This window comes from Thamnophis elegans, chromosome 8, assembly GCF_009769535.1.
Source record: "Thamnophis elegans isolate rThaEle1 chromosome 8, rThaEle1.pri, whole genome shotgun sequence".
NCBI classification, from domain to species: domain Eukaryota; kingdom Metazoa; phylum Chordata; class Lepidosauria; order Squamata; family Colubridae; genus Thamnophis; species Thamnophis elegans.
Window position 1 is genome coordinate 38,537,373 of NC_045548.1, and position 20,882 is coordinate 38,558,254.

Genomic DNA, 20,882 nt, shown 5'->3' on the forward strand with positions numbered 1-20,882 from the left:
CAAGTTTTCTGGAAAAGTCTGAAATGAGAATTTCCAAAGAAAAAGTAATGAATACAATTAGGATATTATTACTCTCAATGCTTGCCTAATTTTCTGTAGCTTCTAATAGCTTTTTCTCTGTTCTTCTATCTCTCAGCCATTGGAATCAGTTAGGGGTATCTATAAAATCCCTGTTTTTCAATTTTTAAAAATGAGCATCTGAAAAGAAAATTGTACAACTCTGAAACCACCAAACCTGACTGAGGTGGATTTTTTTCAAGCCACATCTCTAGAAGAAAGGTCTTGTTTCACACAAGTAATCCCCACTTATCGAAGATTGGGTCAGTGTTCCACTACAGCCCTCCTCCAGAGATCTACTCCAGTACTCATTTAGAAAGACATTCAAACAAACTCAAAATTAAGAATGGTCTTCTCAGGCCACTAATTGATTGCATTTTTCTTAACTGCAAGAGCCAAAGCACTGTAGGAATGCTTCATGAAAAATACGATTTCAGTTTAATTTCTAATTTGGGAATATATATTTTTAACCAAAATGTACAATACACCACACATGTACATCTTTTTCTTCTTTGCAATTAGATACATTCCCCCTGTACAGAATCACTAAATATATACTGAAAGCTAAAGCAAATTATTATAATGAGAAAGAAAACTGGGAGCTTCAAATAAGTGGCTCTAGAATGAACTCTCCAAACATGCTGAGAATCAGAAGCAACTTCTAAGTAATAAAGGGATATTAGAAAACAAACAATACAGTAATCTGAATAGCTAAGACTATGTTATGATAAACTAACACTTGATTTTATTGAAAGCATGAAGATGACTAAAGAAGTTTCCTACACAAAAATTATTCCTTCTCTTTATTGCTTATTAATATCACAATCCTGTTGTGCTTCTTTCTTCTTCCACAAAAAATATTTGTGTGAAAGTAGAATGACATAGAAAGGAGCTTACAATTTAGAAAAGAAAGCATTAAAATCCTTTATAAGGATGCTTAGGTCAGGCCCAGATCAGATCAATTCAAATTGTTAAAAAAGTTTGGGTATTTTATGTAAAGGTTCCCTTTGTACATATGTGCTAGTTGTTCCCGACTTTAGGGGACAGTGCTCATCTCTGTTTTAAAGCCGAAGAGCCAGCGCTATCTGAAGACGTTCTCCGTGGTCATGTGACCGACATGACTAAACACCAAAGGCGCATGGAACACTGTTACCTTCCCACCAAAGGTGGTCCCTATATTTCTACTTGCATTTTTTACGTGCTTTTGAACTGCTAGGTTGGCAGAAGCTGGGACAAGTCTCACTCTGTTATATGGTGCTAGAGAGTCAAACCGTCAAAACTGCAAACCTTTCTGATTGACAAGCTCAGTTTCTTAGCCACTGAGCCACTGCGTTCCTATTTTATTTAGAGCCACTTAATTAATTTGAAAAACAGACAAGATAATTAAAAAAAATAAAGATGGGAAAAATGTTTGCATCTTTTCCAAACAGGCAAAAAAGCAAATCCAGAAAACTAGAGTAGTCAGCATAATACAAGTAGTCCTTGACTTACAACCATTCATTTAGTGACCATTTGAAATTACAATAGCACTGAAAAAAGTGACTCATGACCATTTTTCACATTTATGAAAATTGCAGCATCTCCATGATCAAAATTTGGGCACTTGGCAATTGGCATGAAGTTATGACAATTGCAGTATCCCAGGTCATGTGATCACCTTTTGCAACCTTCTGACAAGCAAAGTTTATGAGGAAGCCAGATTCACTGAACAACTGTGTTATTAACATTACAACTGCAGTGACTCACTTAACAACTATGGCAAGAAAGGTAAAATGGGGTAAACTCACTTAACTCTCTTGCTTAACAACAGAAATGTTGTAGTCATAAGTTGAGGACTACCTGTATAAAGAGCAGGTCATGCAGGCCAGATTCATATTTCTTTTCACATGCTTATAAGCACATACAGCATACATGCTTACTTTTATGCAATATGGTAGCTTGCAAGAACGCCAAGGACATGGCATACATTTTTCAGCCTCTATCTAACATTCTATTCATGTTGAAAAGATAGTAAATATGCAATTGTGTATATACTACTATTAGATAATTTACTCTCTGATTAAGTACAAATGCATGTCCTGCATAACTGCAGTTCTTTTTAATCTGATCTACAAAAATGTGAAAACAGGTATTTGTCAAATCTACAGTTTAAATTTTAAAGAGGATATTGAAACTCTGCATTATGCTTCGACCATGCCTGTGATTAGGATAATTAAAGAGCTGGAGAAAAAGTCTAGAAATCTATTCAACTACAACAGTGGTGAAAGTATGTACAAGATTAAGACGCAAGTTGAGAAGAGTGTTAAAACAAGTATATGAAAGGTTGATCTAGATGAGACCATATTAATGTTTGAAAGAAGACAGGATAAGAATCAATGACTAAACGCTGCAAGAAAGCAAATTTTAGTTAAAACACTACAGGAGGTCCCTGTGGTGCAGTCTTAAATGGTGTGAACCAGTTTGGCCTAGTGGTTCAGGCACCAGGCTAGAAACCAGGAGACAATGAGTTCTAGTCCTACCTTAGGCATAAAAGCTACCTGGGTTACTTTGGTCAGCCATTTTCTCTTGGCCCAACTCACCTTATTGTTGGGGTGGGGGGGGAGAGGAAAAGGGAGTATTAAGTATGTTTGATGTCTTGAGTTATTGGCAATATAATAAGGAAATAAATAGTCTGGGAAGAATTTGGATTCGTTTATCCTGATAACAGGGACCTTGGAATTGTGAATTCAGCCACCTGTTGTTAAATCCTGTCTCCTCCTGGCTGATTAAGGCCTTCTAGTAGGTGAGGCCCCTTGTGTACTGGATAGATAGCAGAAGTTATGTTTCTTTGTGGGAGAGAACAGTGCCAGCTGTTCTGAAAAGACAATTATTTGAAAGAAAAAATAGTCAATAGCCGGATTATTTGCCTAGTAGTTCAAAGATCAAAAACCTGATGCTATATATAGATGTGGTCTTAGATGCTTATGTTGCATTATTGCAACAATAATGTATAAGTCTTATGAATATTACCAAAGATGTAAAAAATAGAACTCTCAGTCTTTACTTCATAAGTAAGGCATGCTATCAGGAGCAATAAATATTGTTTCATTTTTCCCATCATCAACATTGTTTAGGTTTTTAACAGTAATAGCACGTTAAGAAAACGGTGTTTATGCCAATCTCAAATGCACTTTAACTTTTTAAAGTAGTCTAAATCATGAGATCATAGCATAATGCTAAATATATCCCTTCAAAGTAAATGTTACCAAGTTCAGTAGAGATGACAGTTAGGTGAATAAACATAGGATAAATATATCAAAGTACTTATGGTTAAAAGTGAAAGTATGAACAGAATGAAGACAAGTCTCAATCAAGGCTGAAACTTAAATCAGTCGCCAGAAAATCCTGGAACACACATTGGGTAACTACACCAAAATAGCATATATAAAAAGAATATAAGATTCTGAATATGCTTCTTCATTCTACTATGTCAGATCCTTGCAAAAAAAAACCTTGCAAATTAAGGAAAGTATGAGACTAGGAGTCATTTATTTGATATAAACATGAGACCCATGCAGTATCACACAGCAAAATTGGGCAGGAATAATTTAATGCCAGCTATAAATCTCAAATATTTGTATAAAATTGCAACAATTTACAGTTGCACACAAAGTTTTAGGCACCCATGGATAAATTTTGTTTCAATGAATTTTGAAATGCGCACAAGCAGGCATAACCTCTCCATGGCAAAGAAAAGAATATGCCATATTTTTAAAAAATCTGAATGCATGTTCATAAACTATGAACAGATGTTCATACAGATAATTTAAAGTAAGAAAATTGTCTCTATGGCAGGTGCAGAAGTTTGCACACCCTTTCAAGTCCGTCCTTTGGTTCACCTTCTTTGGCAGAAATAACAACTTCCCTTCTCCGTAGTCCAGGGGTCCCCAACCCCCGGTTCGTGGACTGACACCGGCCCCCAGCATGTCATAAACTGGTCTGTGCAAACAAGCAAAGCCCCACCTGAGTGATACAGGCAGCACGTGAAACCACGCCTGGTGCCTAAAAGGTTGGGGGCCATTGCTATAATCAGTTAAGAATGTTTCCATTTTTGCTATCTGAGATCTCTATATGCTGTTTTTTTCTTCTTCAATAATATTCAGATCTATGAATTGTTAAAGCCAAGCCAAAACCTTTAGTTTCCTTTTAAGTACGTAATGATTGTCCTGGGAAATACTAGATCATTCTGTTGCTGAAATATCTAGCCTCTTTTTAATTGTCCAAACTTCTGCCCTTACCATGTACACTATTTTCTTATTTGGAGTCTGAACTGTACATATTCCATTAAATATGCATTTAAATTTACAGAAAAAATATGTTAAACTTTGTACCAAATAAGAATTGTGGCAACTCCAATTGTGCTTAAGCAAATATTATTGGTATATGACAACTCATATAGATTCTTACTGATATATTTAATTATTTTAATTAGAATTTTTTATAAAATTAAAATATGCAGTTAATTCTCTGAAAAACAGAATGCATATAGTTATACAATACCAAAGTAAAACAAAACATTTTATGGAAATATTATGCAGTAGCTATTAATTTCATAATAACTGTTACTTTGTAATATAGATTAAGCACATTTATAAGGATTTAATATGTAAAGAGAATGTAAAAGCTTATCAGCTGTAACAATGAATTCACAAACTAATCCAAACAATACTGTAGGTGTCTAGTTCCGAATAGTGAGAATCAGCAATTCTGGCAAACCCAGCTAAATTTTACAAACTAATGTTATACACAAAGCAGCCATTTGGCTTTATAAACAAAGTGATAGGGAATGTATCTCACATTGGAGTTTCTTCTAAAATATGTATTGAGCATGGGCTGTGTTTATAGATTCCATATATACCACAGCTAAAAATAAATAAATACATCCATATAATTTTACCAGATGCCTCCAAACTCAAAACAATTCACTATCCACCTGAACTAATAATCCTGATGAAGCCACAAGATAACATGGTATCTCAGTATGGGGGCTGGTACCAATTTTCTATGTTGTCTGATCTTTTAACTATGGGAGAAACAGTCAACCAGAGGACTTCAGCCACTACCACCACTACAACAACAACAACCTAAAAAAAAGAGTAAACTCTAGGTAATACTAGCCATGCAAAAAAAAATCAACAACACACCCTACAAACTGATAATTATTTCTTTTCCTTTAACGGAAAAGAAAATCAGAACTAGACATAAGAACAGTTTTTTCCAGAATCACTCTGCTAAACAAATAATTCCCTCACCACTGTCAAACTATTCACTAAGGCTGTATTACCATTACTATTAGTCTTCTCATCGTTCCTATTACCCATCTCCTCCCACTTATGACTGCTTAAGTGTAACTTTGTTGCTTGTATCCTTACCATTTATATTGATATTGTTTCCTGATTGTTTATTTGTACCCTATGACTATCATTAAGTGTTGTACCTCATGATTATTGACCAATGTATCTTTTATGTACACTGACAGCATAGGTACCAAAGATTCCTTGCATGTCCAACCACACTTGGCCACTAAAGATTTCATTTCTGTTCTGTTCTATTCTAAAAGCTATCCAGTCGGCCAGATCAAAAATGAGAAATAATGAAAGGGTGAAACGAGCCATTTCTCCTACCTACCTACCTAGACTACTTTAAATGGTGGCGATTGGTGGAAAACAGAGAAGGGAATAAAAAACAAAAATAAACAAACACCACCCCTAAAATGAACCACTGCTTACACAACAAGGTGGGGGGAAAGGCGGAACTACAAAAGTGCGGGACGGCTGAGTCATCCCCCACGGAGTTAACTTCGGGGAAGAGGGAGTCCCGGGTAGGTGAATCGGGGACGTGTTCGGGACTAGCGTGCCAAGACACCGAGCCGGTCCAGGGGTGGGGTGGGTGTTGCTGAAGAGGGCGGTCGCCTCGGGTACAACGACGGGCAATGCCGGAGGGCTCAGCCTTGGGACATCCCCCCTCCCGCCTTCCCCGCGACTCACCCCCGGGGCGCCATCTCAAGAGCAACAGCTGGACGATCCCAGGCACCGTCCCGCGCCGGGGACCGGTGGCTGCGGGAGCTCCTTCCCTCTTCTGCGACTTTACCACCACCACCACCCCACACACACACACGGAGCTTCGGGGGGTTGTCCGTCTCCCGGAGAAGACAAGTGGGGGGAAAAGTACCGAGGAACGGCAGCGACGCCAAGAGACCGAGCTGCCGGCCCAAGAAGTCGGTGGGATGGGGTGGGGGGGATGCCCGCGGGAAGCGGCGAAGGGACTTCGAAGGTTCCGTGCTGTGTATCGGGCCCCGCGGGCTTCAAGCGCATCCCTCACTGCCGCTGTTTGTTATTGTCGTCGCCTATTTCCGCCGCGGTGCACCTTGGGTAAATCTCACCAGCCGGATAGACGAGTTTGTTGGAGGAGCAGAACAACCATAGAGAGGACGAAGCGGCCTCGGGTAGAGCGGCGCCCCGAAGTCCTCGGGGGTTCACAGAAGGGAGAAAATAGGAAGGTAACCCGCTTTGTAGCCCAGGGTTGAAATGAGGGGGGGACGACTTGGTGCTCCCTGAGCCTTGCAGATGTTTCGTTACCCAACTAGCACTGGTGATGTTTATTTTATTTTATTTATTTGTTTTGTCAAGTGTGTATAGAACAAGGGTCCCCAAACTTGTCAACTTTAAGACTTGTGGACTTTAATTCCCAGAGTCCTCCCAAATTCTGCCAGAATGGTGAACTTGGGAGTTGAAGTCCACAAGTTTTAAAGTTGACAAGTTTGAAGACCTGTGGTATAGGTAAGGTGACCAGATTTTAACATTGGTAAAGAGGGACACCATTGACCGGGGGGGGGGGGTGATTAAAAAATTTTTTCACTTAACAAATGTGGCAAGAAAAATTGTAAAATGGGGCAAAACTCAATACATTTCTCACTTAACAACATAAATTTTGGGCTCAATTGTGGTCATGCATTGAGGACTACCTGAACTTATCTTCAGTGTTACTTCATTCTGCTGTAGCATTAAATTTCATATAGAACAAGCTTGTTCTTTCAGAATTGTGGAATTGTTATATAACTGTCTATCTTTAGAAAAGTTTCTCTTGAGTTAAACTCAGCTCCTATAATTTTATTGATGTGTCATAATTTTCTTAGCAGTAGTATGGAAATTGTCATTGTTGCTTTTGGACAATTTTTAATATTTTCCTATTAAATATTCAGTAACTGAGATTCCCAGGTGGGTTCCCCTCCAATTATTAGGCAGGTTCAACCCTGCTCATCTTTTTGAGAGCAGGCAAAAACAGCCAGGTTACTTCCCTACAAATTGAAAGCTCTCTCTCTATCTCTCTCCCCTCCCTTCCTTTCTCTCTGTCACTCTGTGTGTGTGTGTGTGTGTGTGTGTGTGTGTGTGTGTGTGTGTCTGTCTGTCTGTCTCTCACTCACTCACTCACTCACTCACTCTGTGTGTGTCTCTCTGTCTCTCCCCTCCCTCTTCATGGGGTTTTTTGCCTTTAGGAATAAGAATGTTTAAAAGGCTTTTTTTTTAATTTGAAAAAAAGATGATGCAGGTTCTGAAAGATCGAATCTCCGTCTCACGGCTACGCTTTTTCTTCCTCCAAATAATGGTCACTGCTTATTGTAGTGAGTCAGCCTCCTAACTTCAGTCCAGGCTCTGCAATTACCTTCTCTCACCCCCCCCCCAAACCCGCAGAAACAAGAAGGAATCAGTCATTATCACTAGCACTCTCTCCCACGCCTGGCCTCCCCTTCGGAGGTAAGGGACGGGGAAGAGCAGATCTCCCGGAGACACAAATATTCCCCGAGTGGCCACCACCCGCTTCTCATAGCTCCCTCCCCCAGAAAACGGGAGAGGAGTGAAATAATGCTACGCTTTGGAAACGCGGATCTCCAACGCCAGGTCCACGCCAGGAGGTTCGGGGCTTTCCTCCAGGCCACCTGCACAGCCAGCAGCCGCGTCCACAGGCTCCATGGGGAAAGGCGGGCCAATGGGAAAGGGGAGCAAGTGCGCTCCCCGCCTGCCCGCTCCAATCTCGCCCGTCCAGTTTCCAAACCATCTCTTCGGAAAGAGCTCTCCAGCAGCCTCTGGCAATGTGTTTTCCCTGCCCCGCTCGGGCCGAAAGCAAATAAAGCAAATAAAATATAAAATGCTGGTTTACCTTTCTCTGCTGCTTTTCTCCCAGGCTGGAGCCGAGAGGAGATCCCTGTCCTAGTCTTCCTGCTGCCCTTGTGGTACAGGGAAAACGGACGGTACTTTGTCCCTTCTGTCTCCCCATTGCTCAGAAAAGCAACTCCGGGAAGGTCCTTTGGTGGCGGCAGGCGCAAAATCATGACTGTCCCGCCAAAATCGGGACGTCTGGTCACCTTAGGTATAAGGTATATACAAGATTATGAGTACATGAAATGGATACGAATAAATGGGGTTGTTAAGACAGGGACGGTAGGCACGTTACAGACCTCTTAGGAATGGGGTGAGGTCGACAGTATGCAGTCTGAGGTTAAATTTGTGGGGGTTTAGGGAAAAAACCACTGAGTCAGGTAACGCATCCCGGGCATTGAGGACTCTTGCTGAAGTCGTATTTTCTGCAATCGAGTTTGGTATATGGTTAACCTAGTTAGGGTAAGGAAATGTCTGCAAGGAAACAAGCAACCTCAGAGAACACCAAGGACCCGTCATAGGAAGGTAAGGTCGTCACAAATAGGGACAAGTGGATTAATTCAGTTTTTTTCAGGGAGGGAGGGAGAGAGATGCATATTTGCCTTCTTAATCTAGTCCACTGTTTCTGAACCTTGGCGACTTTGGCAGGTATAGATTTCCAACTCTCAGAATTTCCGAGCCACTTTCCTGGAAGCTGAAGTCCCGTCCCCCCCGCCAAATCATAAAGATGCCAAGATTGACTTTCTGCACCATGGTGGCAAGAAGAAATCGTGCATGTGATTCTTCAGAAACATCTGATCACATGAGGCTTAGCGTTCTAGAAAAGCATTTGATCTGGTTTGAAACGTAGGCTTAGTATTCCTTTAAAAGGGGGGGGGGAAGTAAACCTATGTTTAAGAAATGGAGTGCAGGGAAGATTTAATGAATAAATAAATGTGGGTTTTTTCAACGGTGTGTTGCTGGTTTTGGCCCCAGAAAGGGCATTACAGATTTTCTGTTGACAAGGAATTTGTTTTGTCTGTACTTTCTATTGTATTCATTATTGAAGCTAGAGGCCCATTTTTTCCTACTTTAATATATTTTTGTACATACTATAGGATACTACTAGGTTTTTCCATTTGGGATCACTTGTTACCATTGATTTTTCATGCAGTTTCTACTGTTTTAGGAGCTGGTGTGAAATTGACAAGCATCCTCTTGTAACAAGTCACACACCAACCAAAAGGCATAAAATGAGGTGGAATGGAATGCACCTGATGTTTCTCAGAATTGCTCCATTGTGCTTATAACTTGTGATTTGTCCTAATTCTGATCATAGATCTACTGATCTTCTGGAAGTCTGACAAAGCTTCATCCCAAAATATCCCAGTTAATAGGATGAAGTCAGATGCTATTTCATTGTACCATACACAAGATCATGGCACTCCCACTTTATTGTTCATCCTCCTACATCCTGTCAATCTGTCAGTCAGGAATTAAACAAATCCATATGAATAGACTGATTGGTATTCAAAAATATCATAACCAACAGATATCTGGGGCCTAAAAGGGGCAAGGGATGAAGCAGGAGGGGACTATCTTGATAAGTCCTGGAAGTTGATTGCTGCTACTGGGATATTTTTGGATATAAGAACCCTGATCCTTCCAAAGACCAATAGGCCCATGCTTAGAAATAGGATACAATCATAGAATACTGAAATTACTGAAAATAGTCCCAATGCGCAATGTGCAGAGGGTCTTTGCTTAAAGCTACCTCACCTGAACAAATTCAGACCCATTTTTTAAGAAGCATTTCAGGAACTGAAAGAACTGATAAGAAAACATGAGTCCTTATGGTCAGAGCAGAAACAGATGTCCATTCCATACATGGCCAATCAATAATTAAAAGTTTCCACATACTAGCAGAGGATCTACCTAATGTATGTTTAGTAGAACAGGTAAATATGGCTCAGCCCAATTCCTCGCTAAACTGACTTGCCAGAATGGGTTTTCAACCTGTATTTACTCTCAACTGCCTCCCAGGCAAGGGGACATTTTTAAACAGATTCCCAAATATATCAGTGCCCAAATTGTCATGGAGTTTTTGGCAAAAATAGATCTTCAAATTGGCTGGCTAAGAACAAAACTATTTTCCAATTTGAAAAATATATGTCAATGAGTTTGATGAAGTTCTTAAGCAGATCATGTTCTAAAGCAGGCATGTCAAACTCGCGGCCCATGTCACACACTGGCCACGCCCACATCTGGTTTAGTGAAAGGTAGAAAAATTGTGATATGTCACATGATGCCACTGTGTGACAACACCCCTGTTTTAAAGCAAGTTTTGAGTTGTTGGATTCCATGACCAAATATGGGTACTTCCTGCCATATCATGAGTGGACATGTAGTAGAGTCTGTGCAGCTATCAAATCTATTGCTTGTGTTTTGTTCAACTGTCATAAATATTTAACATACATACTTGAAAGAATAGCCCACTGAGATCTGAATTGCAGATTGTCCTATTTTCCCATTTCTGGCCTCTAATGTGTACATTGTGACCATAACTATTTAGTTAAGGCAGTTTTGCTAAGAACCTGTTATATAAAATAGAGATGGGCCCTTGTATAAAGATGATGTATCTATCTTAATGCTAATTCTTTGTATTTACCACATATGCATTTTATTACTGTATTTTTGTATACACTTTTTACTCTGGAATTAGATCCAATACTTATTATTTTTGTTGATATGGCTATCAGATTAATCAATTAATAAACTATAACATATTAAAGATGGTGGTGGATGGCTGTTTCTCCTGCTAGTTGGTGATACTATGAGATTAAAAGAGCACAATAGCTAGGTGGATTCAAAAGTCCCTGTATTTAACCTGCCCCACATTAAAAGAGTAAGGACAACATTTATGTGCCTTATCTAGGCACAGAGATTACTCATCAAGGCATATTCATTTGGTTGATTCAGAGAACGTGGCTATGAGAAACAAGCTCTGTATCAGGCACATGTGTTGTCATGGACATGGTCTTCACAGGGCCCAGACCTAAATAATATTAAAAATATGTAAGCAAATCTCAATGTAGTTCATTCGAGGAGGACTAGGAATATTTCTGAACTATACTGCAAGAATTCTGCAAAGAAAAGTAGAGGAAAAAATGAAATGCAAGCAAAAAAAGGCTCTTAGCTGGATATAGAAAATAATTAAAGGTAGAGTTGTCACAAATTACCAACTAAAGGCTCTGCAAACGTATGCACCTACCATGTTAATTATTAATATATTAATTTTGTATTAATAACTGCAATAAATAGTAAGTATGCATTCAAATTTGTGGAAATATACTGTGTTTAGTTTTTTACCATGTAGAGATTGTCAGCTTCTATTGACTTAGGAATTCATTAAAGCACAATTTGACATAAACTGTACAATACTGAGTGGGCCATTGTTGATTTGTTGCTTATCATATATAAGGAAAATAGGAAGTAATGTTATAAGTAGAAGAATATTTTTAATAGAAATTTAAATGATAATATCTCTGCTCAAAATGTTTTCAATTCACATGACCTATCTACAGAAGTTTAGGACTTGGTTGAAACATCTGATTATGTAATTAAAAATGAGCCATTGTTATGGCTGTGAGATATATTATTGTAATCCTATGAAGTAATGCACCCTGTAAAAAAATATGTTTGTTTATATGTGTACTGATGAGATAATCTCAAAGTAAACCAAATACCTGATTTTTTAAAACTATGTATTGGATATCATCATAGATGCCTTAATTATAATTATCATAGGAGGGAATCTTTTGCCTTGTTTATACATTGCACAAAGCAAAGCTTTGTTTAACCACAGCTATTTGAATAAGTCATAATTGCATGGTTTCACAGCCCACAAAAAGCTATAAGCAAAACTTTTTAGTGGGAGTATAGTCAGAAAGATTTTCGGAAACTGCATTGAAACGTCTCAATTATCCCACAAACTTCAAACAACTGGAAGCCGGTTTTGCCAATGTTAGTGTTAAAAAATCTAATGTCAAAAGATTTTGCCTGCCACAGGCATAATTGATTAGTGTAATATCCTTGTGATTATGGTGTGATACATACATTTGCAAAGGTAGCTGTCAGCCATCGATCAATAACTAATCCTAGCTCATTTGGCCCCCCAAAAAAGACAACCAAAATAAGCAGATAATTTATTAGTGTGCAAAACTCACTGGCAAAAACATTTTGATCCACAAAAAGGGAACAAGGGTTGATTACTATGTATTATAGCTTTCCATGCTTCAAAAGAGATGTAGAAAAGATGCTTCAGAATGGGTAAGAAGGTAGTATCCCTTTAAAGCAGCTGGGTCTTTTTTCTGATCTCCTTGCAAGATACAGCCTTGTCTTTAACCGGACTCCATAAAGCAGCCAGGCTTTTTTTATGGCTTATGCAAAAGATAGATGATAGATACATTGATAGATCTCTCTCTCTCTCTCTCCCTCCCTCCCTCCCTCTCTCTCTCTCTCTCTCTCTCACACACACACACACACACACACACACACACACACACACACAATCAGCCTTCCAACCTTCTGAGGTGGGTAAAACGAGAACCCAGATTGTTGGGGGCAATGTGCTGACTTTGTAAACTGCTTAGAGCTGTGAAGCAGTAGATAAGTCTAAGTGCTATTGCTATTGTTATTATAATATTTATGAACAACACAAAGTGAAAGAAAAACTGATTTAAGGAAAAAGCTACTGTACTGACCTGGTTGACCTGATATAATGTGATGTTGAAGTTAAACTATAAACAATAAGAGCAAAATAGGGCTACTCCAGCTGCAACATCTCTGCTGCCCTTAGCTCTGATTTCATTCTCTGCAGGTGCAGAGAATGGTGCAAACAGAAACACCAAAGAGCTGGAGGAGATTCCCCATGGGGGCAGAGAATCCTGGATCTTCAATGTGTTTGCTTTTAACTTCTATGACAAATACAAACTCATAGGAAGTGCCAACTAAATGATTATACCAGTAGTGCCTAGAATACTAGCCAAGATGGGAAGTGACTAAGTCTTTGTCATTTTATCTGACAGGGAACCCAGTACACACCCATTAAGAATGTATTGTATTGAATTCTGGAAAACAGAGAATAGATCATGTTTATGGAACAGAAAACAAGTGGAGTCCCACCAGATTCTGTTATAGATGTGCCAAAAAAGAATATATTTGTTAGCTTATACAATCTATATCATTGCATTTCTGTTGTTGTTGTTGTCTGGTTGAATCATGCTCTGGGGTCAATGCACTTGCCTGCATGTAGCTTATTTTTATTTTTGGTGTGTGTGTGTGTGTGTCCGTCTGTCCAAATGCTTGTCTTTCCAAGGATATAACACATTGGGAAAACGGGCAGCATGTTCGTCCACTGTCTGCCCCATATCTTTTTAGTTTCATTACCTGTATTGAATGAAAATTACTTCTGAAAGAAATGTTACACTTGTGATCCCAGGTTTCCTTTTAAGTTTGGTTATCATTCACAGTATAATCTAGAAATGAATAATATATTTTATTAGAATAGGAAACATTTTATTATTCCGGTCATTATCATAATAATATCAAGTGGACGGGGTTGAGAAAGAGATAAATCAGTGGAAAAAAGAATCTATTGTGATATTGGATGTTTCCAGAGATGGACCGATGTGAGCATTTTATATTTCACAATAGCCAAGTTTGTATTAGGGAATTCCCATATATTTTGTTACAGAAAGTCTCCACTTAAAAGGAGATGGTCCACCCCATATTGGCAAAGATACAATACAGTCCCTTCCATTATTGACATTCTTATGTAAGTAACTTTTGGTCTTATTATATTTGTGATCCTTCCCTCTCTCAAAACTGCAGATATTCCCTATAGGTAACAGAAGGAATATCTGTGCTGATATTAACATAATGACTTCATTGTTTAGTGACAGATATTCCGGTCCCAATTGTCCTAAGTCAAGGACTACTAGCACAAACTTTTTTGCCAAAGCCATTAAATGAATCCTGCATTAGTTAAGTGAATCCAGCTTTCCCTGTACACTTTGTTTGTGAGGATCTGGTGGAGAAATTCACAAATGGTGATCATGTGATGTCGCAACTGTTATAAGTACATCCCACTTGCCAAGTGCATGAATCATAGTCACGTAACCACAGCCGTTTCTTTGTAAATCTGATGGATTGGTCCTAAGTCACTGTTTTCAGTGCCATCATAATTTTGAACAGCACTAAATGATAGTCGTATGTCGAGGAGTATCTGTAGGAGTCCATCAGTTGGAAAATACAAAGGGACCAATAAAGGAGAATATTTATAGTTTAGGGTTGAAATGAGGGGTCCTTGTTGCTATCTCAGCTTAGTTGTTTTCATACAGACATTTCATTATTCAAACTAGGTACGATTCTAGACAGTGTTTTGCTAAATGCTGATGTAACAAGACAATCTTACATCATTAAATGGGCAAAACAGTATTTTGATATGGAATGGGCAATGTAGTGTATTGAGTATATTAAGTTTCCATGCAAAATTATAGTTATTGTTTATTAATAACTTTCTCCCTAGGAAAAAACATGCTTAGAATACACAAAGACTGAATAGTCACATTATGGTCTATCTCATGTTAGAACAAAACTTACTGTGCAAAATAGCAAAGGGAGCATAAACAGACATGAAATTAAAATCAAATAGTCACAGCCAGATATGGTTACAAAGCTTTTTACTTTGCTTTTCTTGACATTTCTCAACAGGGAGAATACTGAATATTAAAATAAATATCAAGAAGAAAAAACCGCATGCCCTGAAGAAGTTGAGAGCAGACTCGGAAGCCAGAAAGAGCAGTTTATCCTATCAATCCAAATTCTCTCCATCCTCTTTTCTCCATACTTTCAAATTATTTAATGTTCTCATATGTCTTTAAATAAACCTGGGAGAGATGTTAAAAGGCAAATGGTTTTTTCATGTCTTTGTTTTATTTTACTTATTTGTAATTTATATCTGGCGTTTTCTCCTTGTCCTACAATATACAGTACCTAGCATTCCTTTCCCCATTTTTTGCTACATCCATCACCTTGTGAGAAAGGTTAAGCTGAAAGAGAGTGATGGGTCTTAAGGTTATCCAATGAGCTTCAGTGACTGAAAATGGAGCAGGAATTCCCCTGGGCCTAGTTCAACAGATGGGAATCAGAGGTGGTATTTAGCAGGTTCTGACCAGTTCTGGAGAATCGGTAGCAGAAATTTTGAGTAGTTCAGAGAACGGGTAAATACCACTTCTGACTGGCCCTGCCCTCATCTATTCTCTGCCTCCCGAGTCCCAGCTGATTGGGAGAAAAAAAATTTTTTTACAGTATCCTTCCCCTGCCACGCCCACCAAGTCATGCCATGTCCACCAAGCCACACCCACAAAACCGGTAATAAAAATTTTGAATCTTACTACTGGTGGGAATGAATAATGCACAACATTCTCTTCAGACACTGAAGTCCTGAAGTTATCCACTTAATCATCCTGCCTGTCGCCCCATCCCCGATACAGCTGATTTTACTCAAAGTTCTTATGGGAGTTACACAGCTGCTCTTATGATTTTCCTAGATTGTTACTGACACTGTAGGGAGCAACAGAAAAATACGTAATAAGGAAATGCGATTAAGACTTCATCTTGCTGCCAACAAGACAGTTGTGGAATACCAGTAATTTAATGGCATTTTGAGTTGTATGGGGGTTTGCTTTCTTTGTTCCTCAGTAACAAAAAATATAAGCAGCATTTTGCTGCATGGAATTTATTTGTGCTTATTAAACAAGAGCACTTCTCCCTCTGCTCACTGTTCTGAAAAGTAAATGCAAAAGTTTAGTGCTGGAAAAAAAACCTTGCTCAATGGTTCAGTGAAGCCTGTTATTTGACAACAGCCATGGTCTTCCCTAGCGGTAGATAGGCCAAGAGGTACTGTACAGTGGTCTCGGCACCTTGAAGCAATAGGGCTGTTTCTATTTGCCAGCACTGTATTGTTTGGGCTCAGTGGTGTATAGGTGCTTGTTTTTATACTACAGTTCCCTGAATTGTATTATCTACATAACCCTAAATCCAGGTGCACCATGTTCCATACTTGAGGAAACACTTTTTTGGATTCTAGTGTTCACCCTAGTTTCTGCTTTTAACCTTCTTTGATGATCTGGCTCTTGCCCTCTTTGTTGCAATGTGCTCATTTGATTTCCCAGAAAACTCTTTTCCTTGTTTGAAGCAGTGGTAGTCTTGTGGCAATTCTTGACACTCTGGAAGAATCCTCCCTTTTCTGATAGAACTTTTAAAATCAGTGTCTAAAAGACCTACTGTAAGTGGTGAAAGATTAAAGGAGGGGCACTTCAAACACTCAATTCCTATTCCTCTTCATCTGTTTAACTGTGGACAGCTAGCATTTCCAAAAGCTTTACAAACTTGGTTTATAGTAACATTGATAGCCAGAAGGTAACACATAACTGGGTTCATGCTGCTTGAGACTCATAAAATGGGTAACCAGATGTTCTATGAGATTCAAATTTTCTTCTAGGAATTGAACTCATGGGCCTTTGCACTTCAGACATACAATGTACTCATTTAGATGCTCTCTGTCAAGAATAGCTAATTCTACTTTGTTATAAAGCTATATTAACAGAATCTTGCAAATCTGATAATATAAACCTATGTGCTTTTTTGTAGTCAGAAGTTAGAGAGGTTCCCTTGTCAGTTTCTTTTCCTGTTAAGCAGATGCAGGCTGTGGCCTCTCTTATCTGATCGTTCCCTAGGCAGAATCTGTTCAACTTGTCTCCAAGGGTCCATTCCACATACCATTCCATTATCTTTCCTAAACTACAAATGTCCATGAGTTCAATTCAACAAAAATGTCATCAAAAAAGCACAACAAAGAATGTCCTTTCTGCACCAACTGAGAAAGCTCAAACTTCCCAAGTAGCTGCTGATACAGTTCTAAAGAGGAAATATTGAGTCTATCACCTGCACCTCTATAACTGTCTGGCTCTGCAAACAAACAAGACACACACAGACCTCAACGGATTAGAACTGCAGAAAAAAAATGCTACCAACCTGCCTTCCATTGAGGACCTGTATACTGCAGAAGTCAAAAAGAGGAATGTGAAAATATCTACAGACCCCTCACATCCTGGACATAGATTGTTTCAACGTCTACCCTCAAAACGATGCTATAGGGCATTGTACACCAGAACAACTAGAAACAAAGACAGTTTTTCCCCCGAATGCCATCACTCTGCTGAACAACTAATTCCCACAATACTGTCAAATTATTAAGACTGTATTACTATTATTCTTTTCTTCCTTCCTAGTATCTATCTCTTTCCTAATACCTATCTCTTATGACTATAACCATGTTGCTTTTATCTTTACAATTTATATTGTTTTATTTGTTTCCTAGTATGATTTGATTGCTTATTAGTAACTTATGACTATCACTAAGTGTTGTATCTTATGATTCTTGATGAATGTACTCTATTTTATTTTTCTTTATGTACACTGAGAGCATATGCACCAAAGACAAATTCCTTGTGTGTTCAATCACACTTGGCTAATAAAGAATTCTATTCTATTATTTAAAAAAATGCTAGGATTTGAACCCCATTGAAAAGTATTTATCTATGTTTGGTAAGTCCAAATCAGATGAAACTGATGATCTGCTACCTTCTTGAGATCAGTGTATCTGAAAACACCACACAGGATGCTAACAAGAACAGTCTATTGGATCAGGCCAAGGTGTATTTAGACCAATGTTTTATTTCACCCAGTAGCTACCCAAATATGCATGGGATGTTTATAGCAGAAGCATAGCTCCCCCTAGTTCAGAAAAATATACATTTTCTTATTCTCTGACAAATATAGTGACCCCACATATCAGTGCAGATGAAAACTATTTAAATGCATCTACAGCATCAACCCAAAAGATAGAGTTACCTTTTCAAGAAAATTATTTAATAATCAGCAATGGATTTATAAACAACTATTTAAGCCATTTTTAATATTTGCTATTTTATTTTTAATATATTTATTTAAATCAATTTAATCCTGATCTTACATATGTGACCTTGTGTGTCTGAGAAAGATGGGGAAAAACACAATAGAGAAATATATTTTATGTTAAAAGGACACCACATTTGAATCACCACTAGGGGGCACTTCAGTACAAATTATTTTTTAGAGTGGATACAATAACTTTTTTTCCTGAAACGATTTTTATTTGATCAATAACTTAATGAAGGTTACTCTAACTCATTCATAAATGCAACAACTGGGAAATAATATTCTGTTGAACAGAGTGATGCATCACTATAACATGGCAGTCAAATTCCATAAGCAGGAATTTGTTTCATCCTTATCTAAAGACATGGAAAGAAATTTAGAAAGCAGGGCAGTTTGGTCCTTCTGAACTTTATTTAGGACTTGTTAGAGATATAATTTAACAAGATGATTAAAAATATATATATCCAGATTTGAAATTCTGATCATCCATAGCTTGTGAGGATCCATATTTTTCTATGTTTATCAGAATTAAATGAAGACTTTACTAATACCTAATTGATAATTATATATAAGGGACGTGGTGGCTCAATGGCTAAGACGCTGAGCTTGTCGATCAGAAAGGTCAGCAGTTTGGCAGTTCGAATCCCTAATGCTGTGTAATAGAGTGAGCTCCTGTTACTTGTCCCAGCTTCTGCCAACCTAGCAGTTCGAAAGCATGTAAAAAATGCAAGTAGAAAAATAGGGACCACCTTGGTGGGAAGATAACAGTGTTCCGTGCGCAGTGTTCCATGCCGGCCACATGACTACGGAGAACTTCTTTGGACAGCGCTGGCTCTTAGGCTTTGAAACGGAGATGAGCACCACCCCCTAGAGTCGGGAACGACTAGCAAATATGTGTGAGGGGGACCCATTGACTTATCTTCTGGAAAGCTGGCAGGGATGTTGGAAAGATGATAACATGGCCTTGGTTTACTATGGCAGTGTGGCACAGTGGCAGTGCTGAGGAAGTGGCCCCTACCTACTGTATTTTTGGAGTATAAGATGCACCTTTTTCTCTCAAAAAAAGAGACTGGAAATCCGGATGCATCTTATACACTGAATGCAGCATTTTTTGCCTCCCGAAATGCTGTCCCCTACACCAAAATGGCCATGCATAGCTTTTAGGAGGCTTTCAGAGAGCTCCTGGAGGCTGGGGAGGGCCGAAAAGAGGGAAATATGGCCTGTTTTTTGCCCCGCCCCCAGCCACACTCTATAAGCTTCCTAAAGGCTATCCATGCCCTTTTTTTGACAAAAATGGGGCCATTTTTGTGAAAAATGGGCCATTTTTTTGTTCATTCCCCCCCCCCCCGGAGCACTCTACAAACCTCCTAAGGGCTATTCGTGCCCTTAAAAAAAACAGCATTGTTTTTGCCAAAAATGGACTGTTTTTAGTAGGTTTGCAGAGTGCAAAACCTTTTTTTAAAATTTTCCTCTTCAAAACCTTATGTCTTATACTCCAAAAATACGGTAATAAAATTTCAATCCCATGGGTTTAATGGGTCCTGGATTTTGGATGCATGCTTTAAGGTAGCCCATTTGAATTATATAGTTAGAAAAAGTGTTGCCCCATGATGCACCATTTCCCCAATTGAAGGTTACAAGCAGACAAGAGAGTTTTAGTAGAATATAGATTGAGGTGGCCCTAAGACATGTCAGAATGATAATTGAGGTGGATTTTGCAGAAGATTGATTCCGCTTGCATAGCATGTTGCTTATTTATTTATTTGCAAACTGTATAAAAATGGCACATACAAGGAACTGACAAAATTTCAGGAAGATAAATGCAGAATAAAATTAATAAGCTTTTTTTTATTCTTTTGATTGATATTAACATTCTGTTAGATTGAATTGAGGCTAACTTTAAGACATACAATAAGATAAACATGGATGCTAGATGGAAAACAAACAAAATATAAGCAAAACTTGAATATCAATTCTGTAATCAGTAGAATATGTCTTGCCAAAACTATCTTCCCTATCTTTCCTGCTTGTCAAAATACAAAATGAACTTCAAAAGTAACTGGAAAACTTCATAAAACCATTCACTTTGATGGAAGGTAAAACAATCAGTTGTAGAACTGTGCCCTATTTTTTCTTCTCTCCATACCCCAGTTGTTTGCTTATTATGGAGAGCTTAGGAGAAATCTGTCCGATTTTACAGATACACTATCTCTGAGTTCATCTGAATTCTCCTACCAAAAACAAATGCCTATATGTCTGGTTTAGTTCAAAAAAACTGTATTTATTCAATTTATTCAGATCTTCCAAAACTATCTGAAAAAGATTGATTCAATTATCAGAGATCCTATGTATATGAATTATTTATAAATACATAAGGTGAACAGATTTTCAGATTGGTAAAGAGGGACACCATTGACGGGGGTGGGGGTTGATTAAAATTTTTATTTTTTGTCAAAAGGTCACAAAAGGCATGACCCCAGGACACTGAAACCATCATAAACACGAATCTGTTGCCAAACAACAAAATTTGGATCACGTGACCATGAGGATGCTGCAACGGTCGCTAAGTGTGAAAAATGGTCATCAGTTACTTTTTTCAATGCCATT

At 38.4% G+C, this 20,882-nt stretch overlaps 1 protein-coding gene and 1 long non-coding RNA gene across 2 annotated transcripts in view; one reads left to right on the top strand and one right to left on the bottom strand.

Moving 5' to 3' along the window:
• The window catches only part of RB1CC1 (RB1 inducible coiled-coil 1), an 89,313-nt gene extending 82,862 nt beyond the window's left edge, over nt 1–6,451 (bottom strand). The window contains 1 exon segment of the mRNA XM_032222379.1: nt 6,084–6,451. The gene's annotated coding sequence lies outside the window, so the exon portion shown is untranslated.
• Nucleotides 6,452–6,508: 57 nt separating this feature from the next.
• LOC116512106 lies at nt 6,509–15,205 on the top strand. Its single transcript, XR_004255813.1, has 2 exons — nt 6,509–6,595; nt 15,006–15,205. It is a non-coding gene; the product is annotated as an uncharacterized LOC116512106 (long non-coding RNA).
• Nucleotides 15,206–20,882: the final 5,677 nt, after the last annotated feature.